This window comes from Apium graveolens, chromosome 4, assembly GCF_009905375.1.
Source record: "Apium graveolens cultivar Ventura chromosome 4, ASM990537v1, whole genome shotgun sequence".
Taxonomy (NCBI): domain Eukaryota; kingdom Viridiplantae; phylum Streptophyta; class Magnoliopsida; order Apiales; family Apiaceae; genus Apium; species Apium graveolens.
Window position 1 is genome coordinate 102,929,068 of NC_133650.1, and position 16,140 is coordinate 102,945,207.

Consider the following 16,140-nt stretch of genomic DNA (forward strand, 5'->3'; position numbering starts at 1 on the left):
CGCGTCACTATATATCACAAAATCTCCTTTTCCGTCCGGCAATGCCAATACCGGAGCCGTTATCAACCTTTTCTTTAATTCCTGAAAACTGTTCTCGCATTTCTCCGTCCATTCAAACTTCTCTGTCTTACGAGTAAGTCGTGTCAAAGGGGCTGCGATCTTCGCAAAGTCCTGTATAAATCTACGATAGTAGCCGGCCAATCCTATGAAACTCCTTACCTCTGTGGGTGTGGTTGGCCTTTCCCAATTTGAGACCGCCTCTATCTTAGAGGGGTCGACCAATACTCCTTCTTTATTGATCACATGTCCTAAAAACTGTACTTCATTCCGCCAGAATTCACACTTCGAGAATTTGGCATATAACTGCTCCTCTCTGAGTATTCCTAGAGCTATCCTCAAATGCTCTGCATGTTCTGCCTCAGTCCTTGAGTAGATCAAAATATCATCGATAAAAACTATCACACACTTGTCCAAGTACTTCTTAAATACTCTATTCATTAAATCCATGAAAGCCGCTGGGGCGTTGGTTAATCCAAAGGACATTACCAAGAACTCATAATGCCCATACCTGGTACGGAACGCTGTCTTGGAAATATCTTCGGGTTTAATCTTTAGTTGGTGATATCCAGTTCTCAGGTCAATCTTGGAAAAATAAACAGCATCCTTTAGTTGGTCGAACAGATCGTCTATTCTAGGCAATGGGTACCTGTTCTTTATGGTTAGCTTGTTCAACTCTCGATAGTCTATGCACAACCTCATGCTCCCATCTTTCTTCTTAACAAATAAAACTGGTGCTCCCCACGGAGACACACTGGGTCTTATCATACCCTTATCCAAGAGTTCCTGCAATTGGATAGCTAATTCCTTCATTTCTAACGGGGCTAACCGGTAAGGTGCTTTTGAAACTGGCGCCGTCCCTGGGGCCAACTCAATAGCAAATTCAATCACTCTATCGGGTGGTAATCCCGGAAGGTCTTGGGGGAATACATCTTCAAATTCGTTGACTACTGGAATATCTTGTAAGTTGGGCACCTCCTTCTGCGTGTCCACCACATAGGCTAGGTAAGCCTCACTTCCTTTTCGTAGCATCCTTTTGGCCTGGGCCATAGTCAAAAATTTCTGCGTCTGCCTCTTTCCTCTAAATATAACTTCTTTCTTCCCTGGGACATTTAACTTAACTTTCTTCCCTTTACAGTCTATCTGAGCATCATTGCTAGATAGCCAGTCCATTCCCAAAATCACATCAAACTCCCCTAATTTATAAGGAATCAGATCAACACTGAAAGATTGCTCCCCTATGCCTATCTCACAGGCGGGGTGAATCTGGTTAACAGGAATAATTTCATGATTGGCTATTTCTACTTGTAAGGGTTCTATCAAGGGTTTAGCCTTAAGTCTAAACTTACGCGCAAAGTCCCTTGATATAAAAGATTTAGTTGCTCCCGAATCAAATAAAACATTTGCACTGACTGAATTTAGAGAAAGGGTACCTGCTATCACATCTGAATCTTTCATAGCATCCTGGACTGTCATGTTGAAAGTCCTCGTAGTAGGTGGCTTATTAGAAGCAGCCCTGCTTGCTCCCGAAGCTGCTGGTTTGTTCATTGGGCATTCTCTCTTCCAATGACCTGGGCGTCCGCACTGATGACAAGTGGTGGTTGGAATGACGGCAGGGGCTGACGAAGGGCATTTGTGAGAATAGTGGCCCACTTGCCCACACTTAAAGCAGGTTACTGGCTTTCCTTTACACTCCCCAGTGTGATTCCTTCCACATATGTTACAGGCTGGCAATGGGGGTCGAGACTGGTTGGAATAGGACATTCTTGACTTCTGGCCACCCTGGCTCACACTCACACTCATTGGTCGCTTAAACCCAGTGTTCCTTCCTGGCAGGGACACTGCTCCTCGATTAAATCTAGTTGGGAAGCTCCTTCCTGCGGAACCTCCACCCATGCTCATACTTTTCCTCTTTATTCCTTTCTTCTCTCTTTCCTTCTGCATCTGTTCACTTCCGACTTCTACAATCGTTGCCTTTTGCACCAGAGTGGCATAGTCCGTAAGCTCAAGGATTGCCACCCTATTCTGAATCCATGGTTTCAGTCCCTGCTGAAACCTCCTAGCTTTCTTTTCCTCGGTGCTCACAAACTCCGGCACAAACCTTGATAACTCAGTAAATTTCGCTTCGTACTCTGCTACAGACAAGTTATTCTGCTTTAGCTCCAAGAACTTGAGCTCCATCTGGTTTTCCATAAACCTCGGGAAATACTTTCCCAGAAACAACTGACTAAATCTCTCCCAGGTTATAATAGCATCTGTCTCCATGTTTTTCTTGGCCTCCCACCAGTAGTTAGCTTCTCCTTTCAGAAGGTAGGTAGCAAATACAGTTTTCTGTGCCTCATCGATACTCAAAATCTCAAAAGATTTCTCCATCTCCTTTAACCATGCCCTTGCCTCAACTGGGTCGGCTGATCCGTGGAACTCAGGGGGCTTAAGGGACTTAAAAGCCCTGAAAGAGTTTGCCACAGCATTGTTACTTCCTTGAGGGGGTGGGTTGGGTTGACGTTCCAAATTCTGCCTTAGGAGTTGCATGAACTGGCTCATGGGATCCATGCCTGGGTTTGGTACTGGTTGCTCAACCTCGGTTTCTCCTTCTTCAGCCTCTATCTCAAATCCCTCAACATCATATGTTTCCTCTTCCTCTTCATACAGGGAGTCATCCTGTTCCACATAATCCTCATCTTCCTCTTCACTGTGTTCTTGGTTTCTATTGTCCTGATTATGGCTTCCCTGGTCCTCAGATCCAGGGTTCGCCCTAGTTCCAATCTTTCTTGGCGGCATGATTCTGATAATAATAAAAACAATTATTGGGAAAATTCAACGTTAGGTCACAATCATATACAACATTGTGCCTTGCACAGCTCTTATAATGGGGAGAACGTATATCGCAATTCTATTATTTTAAGAAAGTTCTAATACGAAGTGCAGTAATAATAATGATAAAACAGTGATCCCGTCACTATGGAACTGAACTGAAAGGAAACAAATATATACATAATGCGAGAAATACATAGTTTGATCTGGTCAAAAGTACAACAGTGCTACAGTCATCTATCCCAAAAGTGATACACAAGAGTCTATCTGTCTAGTCAGAAAAAGGGATGCTATATACAAGTCAACTATCCCGGAAAATTGGCTCTTACTAAGGCCTCGGCTAACTAGACAACTAGACTATTCCATCATCAATCCTGAATCACACACCGGAGCGGGTTAGCTCCCAAACCCTTTCCATCGCACGACGGAAGATATAGTCGGCCTGCCGCCTGGAGATCCTACCATGCATGTCCCCCTGGAGCGCTCTGAGCCTCGCTCGAGATGTGAGCTCTATCCCCGTAAGCTCCCTCCTCAAGGATTGGGGTATAGAAGCCCTGGTCTCATAAGCTCGGGTACGCCTACCCGCCCTCTCTGCATCCAACTCCCTCCTGGCCTCATCTAGTCGGCCCTCGGCAACAGCCACTCGGGTCCTCAATACATCCTGAACATATCCATGAGCTAACGAAGACTGCCTGTGGGCAGGGTCAAGAGGTGGTGAATCCGGAGCCGCTGAGGGTGCCTCCTCGGTCTGCCTAGGCTCGGAAGTATGGGTCTCTGAGCTGTCATCATCAGGAATCCAAGATAGTGGTGGAGGGGTAGGGGCTCTGACCACCGGAAGTGTGGGTAAAGGGATACCAGCATACACTACCATAGATCCAACACGCTCCTCAGCTACTGGGACCTCATCCGGGTCCTCCTCATCTGGAATAGCAATAACCTCTGTCTCTGACTCCTCTGAGGAGTCCTCCTCATCTGAAACAGCAATGACCTCCGTCTCAGGCTCCTCCTGATCCTCAACATCTAGCAATGCCTCATCATGCTCACGCTCGAACATCTCTGGGTCCTCTATCTCAGGCGCCTACACATTAAACGAGCTAAGTTACTATCATGATACTTATAAGGGTTCCCGTAAGGGTTTTAACTGTCAGCACTACTTTAAGTAGTCCGACCATGAACTTGGCAAGAGTTCTTATTATCTTTGTGAGTTTATTATTATATCGTCGCATCATCTCTGAGGTTTATAACGCTTAGCTCTGATACCATTTCTGTAACACCCCCAGATCCGGGGTCGGGGATCCGGGTTGTCACGGTCTTTCTTTCCACAATATCACTTCACTTAATTAATAATAAATAACCTCATGCTGTGACCCCACACTAACACACACCACAACCCGTTATAGTCTCAGAGATGAAATTGAAATAAGTACAAGTCTTTGAATCCATAATTTAAAATTATTACAACCCAAAATGATTACTTGATAATTTACAGTTAATTGCCATTATCTGCCATAAGTTATAATTATACATAATTTGATTCTCAAAAGTAGATGGTCTGAACTACAATGGATCTACCTCTGCAGCTATAGCAGCTACAACATCATCGGGAAGACGCGGGACGCTTCCCACGCGCTTGCGCTGGGTCTGCTGGAGTCTGGCCATCTCTCCTAACTGTTGTTGTGTGATGAAGAAATAAAGCAAGAGTGAGCCTTACAGCTCGCAAGATAATATGTAGTGATAACAATAATACAAGTATCTAAATGGATACTTACTAGAATCTTTATCGTGTGTAAGATAATTACTTACTAGATATAAGTAAAAACAAGGAATGAAGTTACCAATACTTCCCCACACTTATATCATTTATAAAGCTACTTGAACTATCACCGTTCAAAGTATTATAAGATTCATGAGGTCATCCCATAGATGAGACCACAAATAAAACTTGAAAATATTTGATCTTTGAAATATTTTGAAAAGAGATGAAGTTACGAGATACTTCATTCAATGGATACACCAATAAAAATGTTTGACCTTGTCAATGCTTCGGCAACCACCCATTAGTAACCTTTCGATCGAAATGCTACGGGTAGTGTTGCAGAATTATCCAAATGGATGATGAACTCATTACGGGAGTTTACCGCGCCAGGAAGACCACTTACGATGATCAGTCGTAGTAGTACAACCCCACCATTTTCTACATGTAGAGGAGAACCTGTCGGATTTACTTGTCAACCGAACACTGAACTCCTAAGGAATGGACCGCCTTAGCGGAACTTCCAGGCCATTTGGGCCAATATAATAAGGCTGGGCCGGCGCTACTCGGCCACTTACGCCACTCCTAGTTCAGATGAAATCCATGACTCTGAAACGTAAAGCTCGTCCCCACTTTCCCCAAGTAGAAACTTGTTGATACGGCTCCACCAAGAAGTCGTATCTAGTTGGAAAGGAAAACTCACCGATATTTCCCAGGCGATGCCTGTTAATGGATTAACTTGTTCCAAGAATTTTACTTCCCGAGTGTTGGGTAAGTAATCAATTCATTTATCAAAACAGCAACCTTGTTGCGAATATAAAATACACCACAGAGCCGGATCCCTCAGGTTTTGAGCGAGTATTTAAATCCCCTTTTTAAAAGGAAGATCTTAAATATAAAAATAGTTTTGGGATCTGCTCTAACTTTTGAAAATCATTTTAAAGACTCGAAAACACTTTAAAGAGTGTTTGGAGTAAAACTGATTTAATGAAGTAAATCAGTCCCCAGAATATTTAGAAAATGACTGAATGTTGATATTTAAATAATATTCCCATAAAGAATAATCTTTATAAAAATAATTGAAGTAGAAGTATTAAAACTTATACTTGAAACGAGTATTAAATAACCAAAGATATACTTATATGAAAGTACTATCTTTATTTGAATAATCGAAAATAAGTTTGATTATTGACACCTTATTCTTTAATAAAATAAAGAATATACCTCGACAAATAATCGGAGTCATAGATCCTCAAATGAATATTCAAATAATATTCATTAAATAATATAAACTGAGTTATAAGCCTTCGAATGAATATTCAAATAATATTCAATAAATAATATAAAAGAGTCATAAGCCCTCCGATGAATATTCAAGTAATATTCAGATAAATAAACAAAAGGAGTCATACGCCTTCGAATAATATTCGAAATAATATTCAATAATAAAATAAAGTTTAAAGTTATCGAATAAACCTTATTCGATTAATAGTTTGGAAAAACTATAACCATATATATATATAAATAAATATATATATATATATATATCCATATCCATATATACAAAAATCTACTCGGGATCCTCGACTCCCGGTTTTAGAAAATATTTTCACCTTTGGGTCCCTATACTAAGGGTATATGCAAGTTACCGCTATCCTCTAGCATAGGTATTATCAACTGAGCCAACAGATATATATTTCAAGAATATGAAACAGGCATGCATATATACCATATCATATGCTACAATATATCGCAAGAATTTGCTAAATAACCAATATGCATTTATCGCAAGATCATGCATATACAAATGTATACATCACAACAACAGTATAACGGATAGAATACTTGCCTGAGCGACTTGGGGGTGAGAAAGGCTCGGGACGAGTCTGGTAACCTATAAACAACAAGTAAGTTGGAATTAAACCAAAATCACTTGTAAATCTATACTTTAACTAACTTAGACTCTAACGCTTGTTTTGCGCTCACCGATTCGCTTAAGTCACTCGGGTACCCTCAGCTCCACCATTTTTAATAATTTAACCTTTACGAGTTTTAAAGCGATTCCTTCGCGAATGTCTTACCAACTGCCTAACACACTTACCATAAATGTTTCATACATTAATTAACCCTTTTTGGTCTTTAACCTACATTTCAAAGTAAGGCGAGGGAAAAAGTTTCGTTCGCGAAACGCCGTTACTTGAAACGGTCGTTTCTCCTAAACCGTGCATCGGAATCGAACGAACTACATATCAAAACGAAGCTCGTAACATGAGCTATCTAAACATGGCAGTGGTCATAATCTAGCAGGGGGTTCTCGGGTCCTAATGCTATGCACAAAAACAGTCCAAAGAAAATCGGACGTTACGACGGCTATGTTTACGCGATTTCCCAATTTTAAACCATACAAAACCAACCACAAACCAACCTCAAATCCAACACACAACAAACATCCATCCTTATCACATCATAACAACCCCAACCAATTCAATTTAATCATTCATACTTATGCTTAAACTTAACTTTAATCATACTTAAGTTCCTTTAAATCAAAACCACAACAATTACCATTCCATTTCACTACCATTCCAAATCCCAAACTCTAAATCATAACAACAAACTACAATATCAACCCACTAATCAAAATCATCTTATAATATATAGGAATCTAGGGTTTGGAGATGGTATACCTTCCTTGAAGTGGTGGGTGGAGCTAGGAAGCCTTAAGAAGCTTTGAGAAGTCTTAAGAATGCTTGGATCTTCAAGAAAACAAGAAAAAGTTCAAGTTAAAAACTTGAAAACACTATTCATTGTCTTCTTCTTTGATTAAATGAAGAAGATTGAGAAAGAATTAATGGCTTAAACTCATGATATAGTCCTAACTAAGCATGAAGATGATTAGGGAATTATCTTACCAATTTAGGAAGCTTGGATCTTTGATTTTGAAATTCTTGCCTTTAAAAAAACAAGAAAGCCGAGAGCAAATGAAGAACTCATGCCTTGGTTGCTTTTGATTTTTGATGAGAATGATTTTTACTTGGCTTGGTTGACTTGTTTTGTATTTGATTTAGTCAATTACCTTCTTGCCCTTGAAATTGTGTGGTTACAAAGCTACCACACCTCCTTCCTTCCCATGTCATGCTTATGTCATCCTCATGATGTCATCCTCCCTTCCTTGTCCTCTTTCTATTGGTTGGATGACATCATTCCCCCTAATCCCTTTGATTAACTTCCTAATCATTTGCCTAATGACCGCTGATCTGTTATACGGTTTGCTTAACTTTCGTTCTCGTTTATCGTTTGAAGGATCATACCCGGGATCTTATTACTTAGGTTCCCTTAACCTTTCTCAATACATTATATTCCTTTTTATGATCCTCTATTATAATCCTTTAATTTAAATCCTTTTTATCCTGTTACCTTATACTCAATTCTCTCCGTATCTTGTGGATTTCCGGGAAAAACCAAAGTGTTCGGAATTGGATTCTGACGATCTTTACATACACTTATATACTTCATAGAGTACTAATAATATCCCAGAATATCCATAACAGAACCCCTACATAGTGTGGCATGAAAAGTTTCTTCATTCATCTAAAACACTATTCACAAGGGTTACAAAAAGTTGAAAATTTTGGGGTTATTACAGAAGATAAGATACTTGTTGTTAAATTTCATGAATCTGCATGATTGATGAGGATTGAGATGTGGAGGAAGTAGAGACCCCAAAAGTGTCTTGCACAGCCTTCTTAATTTCTTTCATGGGCAAGGCTGAATGAGTGTATCTTTCTAAAATGCATTTGATCCAGCTTCAGTCTTGAATCATTAGAGTGAGTGATATGGTTTTGAACTTAATCATGTAGGGCCACAAATGAGGTTCTGAGATTTTTGACACTTTTCTCCACTCCACTTAGATCATACCTAGATATTTGATCAGCAAAAGTTGTGAATTTATTCTTGATCGCTGTCTGTGAGGGAATGATTTGATCCATCTTCTCCCTAACCATCTTCATTATTTTGTCTTGATGTCCAGTGAGAGTAATCTGAAGTGTTTTTCCAAAATTATGGAAAGCTTTGATTTGAGCCTTATATACCTCATTCACTGCATCATATACCTCTTGTAGGGTTAAAGATCTAGCATTGCTCCCCAAGATGGTTAGGTATTCTTCCCTGAATTGGGCTAGTACAACATCCATTTCAATAGCAAACTCCTTATCCAGCCATTTGTCACAGTTTGCATCCTGACCAGCTTCATCAATTATTTTAGCTTGTTGTTCCTCAACATCTGTCTGGTATGATAGCAATGGCATGGTAGTCTTGATTGGTCATGTTGGATGTGAGAAGTTGCTATGATATTTGAGCAAGTCCTCCAAGTTGGTCAACCATGAGATCAACAGCTGTGGAGGGTTGAGATGCAGCTTCTTGTAGCCACTGAGAGATGAGATGAAGTTCTTGTGGTTGAGAAGTGGAAGGTTGGTTGGATGGGTGAGAAAGAGATAGGACAGAACCACCTGTGACAGGAGTCATAGTTTGACTCACAGATTGCTCTGTGGTTATGACAAGTTGTTGTTCTCCACTTGTGGTGGGAACCTCCAGTTGAATTAGAGGGGATTTGACTGGGTTACTATCATGTGCACCAGTTTCAAACCCTTGTGCTTCTTGCAAAGCACTGTCACATGAATGTGATAATCTTGCCTCTCCCATAACAGGGTCATTGGCAATTATACTCCCAGCTTCAATTATTAATGCAATTTCAGCCAGGGTTTTGAGGGGAGTTATTCCTTTGACATGAACCTCCAATTGAATTGGAGAGGATTTAGATAGCCCCCCTAAGAGTACTACCCTCAAACCTTACAGCCTGTGAGGGCTGATTTGAACATGAAGGTGCATTTGTGATCACCATAGGGTCTTTAGTAAAAACTGATGAATCCCTCATGTTTGTGATGGTGTCATCAAGGTCTACCCCGACTAGTAGCCTCTCACCATCTAAATTAGGTGTCTGGGTGGTGAGCAAGGTTTCTTGAACCAAGTCACTTGAGTGAGTTTGCACTTGAGAGATAGATTCAGGTGCTATGTAGGAAGAAGAAATTTGAGAGATAGAGATTTGTTGATCAGAAATGAGTATTGGCAGCTCCCCCCTGAGTAGATGAGGGAGCTTCAAGGGATGTGCTCTCCTTGTGTCTGCCATCCTTATTTCTCCTTCCATACACTTGGATTTGCTCAAGTGATAGTTGTGCAGACTCAATGCAGGGTGCATTTGGGCTAATGCTCTTTTCAATAGAGACATCCTTTTTGAGAGGGTGCCTCTAGAATCTGCTTTTGTACCTTGTTTAAAACTACATGATTTTGAGAGGATACAGAGGTGGCTTGAGTGGTCAACTCTAAGTTTTTAGCCTTCTTTGGTTTTCTGACCAAGGGTGACTTTGTTAGTGTTTGTTCCTCACCACTCTCATTTATTATTGGTAGGTTTGCCTGCTTTCTCTTTCTTTTACTCACTTTACCCTTTTGAGAGGATGAAGTGGTTGGTTTCCTAGCCTCTAGTGGTATAGAAAAAGTGGTCTTAGCTTGGTAAGGCCCCAGTTGGTTATCCTGCATTTGTACTTATACAGGTTCAGGGACCATAGTTGTACTGGATTGTGCATTTGATCTCATGTCAAGCATGGGGTAAAGGTAAGCCTTAAACCTCTCCATCATAAATGAAGTGATTTTCAGACTCACGGTTACCTTGTTCTTTGTAGTAAGTGAGCCAAATATAATTTTGGACACTTGCTTACAATTGCCTATTTTTGTGTTGTCTATACCATTCAGCAAATGTATATCTAATACTTTATGATTTAAAGTAGACATAATAAATCTAGGAAAGAAAATTTCCTTACCTCTTGATTTCAATAGCATTGTTAGCCTGGTAGCAAGTTCTTCCAGGATCAATATACCAACATTCAAGTGTCTATTGTGGGCTATTGAGAACACCAGCTTCTGTACCACACTTGAGATATTGTCATATCCTGTCTTCCTGCATGTGAAGGCCCTCACTATAGAATCAAACACGAAGGACCATTCCTTCCTTAGTTTGTTCTGTTCAGACTTGCCAGGTTGAACCCTCCACCATAGTTGATAAAATCCATGAACTCAGCAAGCTCATCTTGTGTTGGAACCTCTACTAGATTTGCAGTTGGAAGGCCCAAAGCTGCATTCACATCTTGCTCATTGAACTCTATTTGTTGGCCTCCAATTGTGCAAGTCACCACCATGGACACAGAGTTATCATTCATAACAGTCCTTACTACAGCTGTTGTCCAGAACTCATGTAGGATATCCAAGTACAAGATTGGGTTAGCAGTTAAAGCACCTGCAAGATAGGATTCAGACAAAAATTTCACAAACCCCTTGAAACTATCAGGGGCTTGGCTAGCATCAGTGAAAGCAAGGTAGTTGGTTCCTTGTTTGGGGATTTCATCTCTAACAAGATTGAGTGCCATTGTACTTGAGTAAGAAAGAATGGATAAGAAAAATTAGTGAGAAAGAGCTTGAAACGAGAAAGAAATCGGTTTGGAATTGAAATAGCTAGGTCACTTAGAGTTCTCGAAGGCGTAAGTATGTGTATGTCGATATGTCTGAGTATTTATAGTAAAAGCAAATGACTTATTGAGAACTAAAATAAATGTATGGAATTTGTTTATCGAGAAGTCATTTTGAAAAGAGAATTACAGATCGAGAAGTCATTTTAATTTACTCTTTTAGAGAACTAAAACTGACTTGTCGAGATGTCAAATATATACTCAGTTTGTCTAAAATGGACTGAATTATTTCCAATTTTTATTTGTGTAAATCCAAATAAAATCAGAATAATTTTGACAAAAGTATTTTACTAAAATAATTTATTGAATTAAATCATTCCAGTTCTGAGTTATTTATAAGTCTAAAATTATACTTTTGGAGAACTCTATGAGTTAAAACTTATAGAGAACTCTACAATGACTTATCGATAAGTCATAATAAAGCTTATAGAGAAGTCAGGAGATTGACTTATCGAGAACTCACTTGAGAAGTCTAAAAATGACTTGTTGATAAGTCAATAACACTTAGCGAGAACTCAGTTCTCTATATACTCTTAATCACTTTGATTCTGCCTTGTGCTAATTTTACATATTGAAAATGTAAACCAACATTTAGATAGTTTTCTTATAATTGAAAAATTCCAAGCTGAGTTTTGAATTTTGAAAAATAAATATGCAGAGATTTCTGAAATATTTATAATTCATATTTCAGTTAATTTCCAATTAATCAAATGAATTTTGATTTATTAGAAATTAATCCGCTACAAAACATTAGCCGAGTTCTTGCCTTAGGATGAAGAATTGAGCATTCCAATTTAACCTACAAGTCTAGTGAAAGTTGTTTCATCCAAATATTTAGTAAAAATGTCAGCTAATTGTTTTTCTGTTGAAACAAAAATAAGCTCAATAGTACCATTTATAGCATGTTCTCTAATAAAATGGTACCTTACATCAATATGCTTTGTTGTAGAATGATTAACTGGATTAGCCACAATAGATATAGCACTAGTACTATCACACATAATTGGAATTTTGTGCAACACTAGGCTATAATTCATTAGCTAATTTCTAATTCAAAGCACTTGAGCACAACAACTTCCAGCAGCTATGTATTCAGCCTCGGCTGTGGAAGTTGACACAGATTGTTGTTTCTTGCTATACCAGGATACAAGTCTTTGTCCAAGAAACTGACAGCTTCCACTAGTGCTCTTTCTGTCAACCCTGCATCCAGCAAAATCTACATCTGTATATCCAACAGCTTCAAAATCATTTCCCTTAGGATACCATAATCCCAAGTTTGCAGTCCCCTTCAAGTATATGAAAATCCTCTTCACAACCATCAAATGTGATTCTTTTAAATTGGCTTGAAATCTTGCACACAGACATATTACAAACATGATGTCTGGTCTACTTGCAGTTAAGTAAAGCAATAATCCAATCATTCCTCTATAGCTTGTATTATCTACACTCTTGCCCTTTTTATCTTCATCTAACTTTGTAGTTGTAGAAATATGTGTAGATGCAGGTGAACAATCAACCACACCAAACTTTTTCAATAAATCTTTGATATACTTAGTTTGGTTGATGAAGACTCCATCACTTCTTTGGTTGACTTGAAGTCCAAGAAAGTAACTTAATTCCCCCATCATACTCATTTCATATTTACTCTGCATAAGCTTAGAAAATCTTTGGCAAATCTTTACATTAGTAGATCCAAAGATGATATCATCCACATAGATTTGAACTAGGATCATATCATCACCATGCTTCTTGTAGAAGAGATTCTTGTCAATAGTACCTCTAGTGAATCCATGCTTAATCAAAAATTCTGATAGTGTGTCAAACGAAGCTCTAGGTGCTTGTTTTAGTCTATAGAGAGCCTTGAGTAACTTGTGTACAAAATTTGGAAATTCTGGATCTTCAAAGCCAGGTGGTTGTTGCACATAAACCTCTTCTTCCAACTCACTATTAAGGAATGCACTCTTCACATCCATTTGTTATACTTTAAAATTTGAATGTGCAACAAATGCTAGAAAAATCCTTATTGCTTCAAGTCTTGCAACTGGAGCAAAAGTTTCATCATAATCAATTCATTCTTCCTGTGAGTAGCCTTTTGTAACCAATCTCGCTTTGTTTCTAGTGACTGTTCCATTTTCATCCATTTTGTTCCTGAACACCCACTTTGTTCCAATTATACTTCTGTTCTTGGGTGCTGGAACCAATTTCCAAACTTTGTTCCTCTCAAAATGATTTAGCTCTTCTTGCATAGCAGATATCCAATCAGGATCAAGAAGGGCTTTCTCAGTTTTCTTTGGCTCAATTTGTGAAAGAAAACATGCATGAAGACATTTATTTGCAGTTGCACTTCTAGTCCTTACTCCAGTTGTTGGTATTGAGTTGTATTTATGTCACTTTATAGCGTTCCGTAAAGCTTTGAGTTGGTGTTTTGTACTCAAGTTGTTGGTGTTTTTAACGTGTTTTGTAGTTTTTTTGCATTTCAGGTATTTAGCAGGAATTAAGGTGATCTAGCATTGTTTTTATGCCAATTTGGTGTTAGGATAGTGTCAAGAAGCTTGCTCCTGAAAAGACCAACTCAAACCAGCAAGAAAAGAAGAATTCAGGTGTTTCTCCAAGAGTCAGCGTGCCCGCGCTGTAGTAGCGCGCGGCCGCGCCAGGAGTTCAGAAGTGCAGCGCGCCCGTGCTGGTGAAGCGCGCGGCCACGCTGGGTTGAATTCAAAGAATCCTGTCTATTCTATGATTTTGATCCAAAAGATTTCTAATCTGCATGGGATGCTATATAAACATAACTTATGTTCATTTTTCATAACAAGACGTACCAGAGCTTAAGGAGAAGGCATAAGAAGATCGTAGAGCACAATTTAACCAAGGCGGAGAAGATCTAGTTTATACTTGTAATTCTTTATTTTAAGTTGTAACTTTGGATGCTAGTTTTCTTACTTGTGAACCTATACTCTTGTTTCGTACTTGGTTTTATTATTTATTCAATATAAAGACTACGTTTATTATACCATGCTTTCATCGGAACCCACATTGATGATGAGTCAGATTATGGGCTAATATTATTGTGGGGTTCTAACGGATTTATTTATGGATTTCTTTAGTTAATTTATTTTGATGCCTTAGTGTGTGATGATTGTATGATATCCTAGTATTGCTTGTGTTTATTCGTCTTATGAGCGTTGCGAACATATAAGATAGTGTGTTAATCTCTAATGAAGTGAAAGTGAATTTAGGGGTTTAGAACTTGCCATGCTAGCATAGATTCATGTATTTGATATGCATGATTCATAGGTAATTTTAACCATCTTACTTGTCCCATGTAATCACGATAGATAACTTGTGCATTAAATCATTGTGTTGTAAAATTCTATAGACATATAGGGTCTCAATATAATTGGTGTATATTCAGCTTCTATCTCTTTTATGGATGTCTGGTATTATGGTATTCGTACAACGAAAGTTGGCGTTTATCAGTTTCGTGTTATCTGATTAGTGTCATCACCATTGCATACTAAAGTTAAGAACGAAAAGGCTATTGAATCAAGTATTTAATGAAGTAAGAATCCTATATTTGTGTCATATAGTATTCAACTCTCTTTATTCCCTCAGTTTATGTTCTTAGTATAATCTCTTAGTTAAGCATAGTTATAAACAACCTTAATTTGTTATTCATCTTAGCATTGGATAATAATTATACCATTGTTTCATAATTATATTGATCAAAAATTAACCTAAACCAGTCCCTGTGGTAACAAACTAGAATTAATTCTATATTACTTGCGATCATGTATACTTGCGTGAATATTAGCGCGTGTTCTCGCCCTAACAAGTTTTTGGTGCCGCTGCCGGGGACTTCGTTGTTAATTTTTAGTTTATGTGTTTGTTATCATTGGTCGTTAAAGTTCAGTGACTCAGACATTGTTACTTACTAAATTCCTTATCGTGTTTCAGGTACTCTAGCGAGCGTGTATGCATGCGTGTTCTCGGCCTCATAAGAGAACACTGGATCAAGTTGAGGAAGAAGTTGTAGTAGAGGAGAAAATTGAAGAAGAAATCTTAATTGAGAAGGAAGAAGAAGAACTTATTGGAATGGGAGAACTAGAAGCAAATCCAAAGGCTTTGATGGATTACTCTCAACCGAAGATTAATGATATTCAGTCTAGCATTGTTCGGCCAGCCATATCGGCTAATACCTTTGAGATCAAGTTGAGCACGATTCAGATGATACAAAACTTAGTTCAGTTTGGGGGTTCTCTGACAGAAGATCCCAACATGCACATCAGAGATTTTATCGAGATCTGTGACACTTTCAAGTTCAATGGAGTTTCTGAAGATGCTATTAAGTTGAGGCTTTTCCCATTCTCTTTGCGGGATAAAGCAAAGTGCTGGTTACATTCTCTACCACCAAGGTCTATCACCAAATTGGAGGATCTTGCTCAAAAGTTCTTAACTAAATTATTTCGTATGGCGAAGACTGCTGCAATCAGAAATGCACTTACTCAATTTGCTCAGCAACCTGGAGAATCTTTATGTGAGGCTTGGGATCGCTACAAGGAGATGTTTAGAAAGTGTCCTCACCACGGGATGCCTGACTAGATGATCATTAACTGCTTCTATAATGGATTAGGTGCTACTTCTAGACCCATACTTGATGCAGTATCAGGAGGATCCTTGTGGGCTAAAAGCTACGATGAAGCTTATGAATTGATTGAACTGATGGCTGCGAATGAATACCAGAATCCTACTCAGAGACTATCTCAGGGCAAGGTAGCGGGAATTCTGGAGTTAGACACAGCTACTACTATAGCTGCTCAGCTTAAGGCATTGACGATGAAGGTGGATTTTTTGGCTAATTATGGAGTTAATCAGATCACTAGTGTCTGTGAGCTTTGTGCTGGTGCCCATGAGACGGAGCAGTGTGCTATTTCTAGTGAATCAACT

At 38.9% G+C, this 16,140-nt stretch overlaps 1 non-coding gene across 1 annotated transcript; it reads right to left on the reverse strand.

Annotated features, from left to right (window-relative positions):
• Nucleotides 1-15,678: 15,678 nt before the first annotated feature.
• LOC141723068 (small nucleolar RNA R71) lies at nt 15,679-15,785 on the reverse strand. Its single transcript, XR_012576061.1, has one exon. It is a non-coding gene; the product is annotated as a small nucleolar RNA R71 (small nucleolar RNA).
• Between the last annotated feature and the right edge of the window lie 355 nt (nt 15,786-16,140).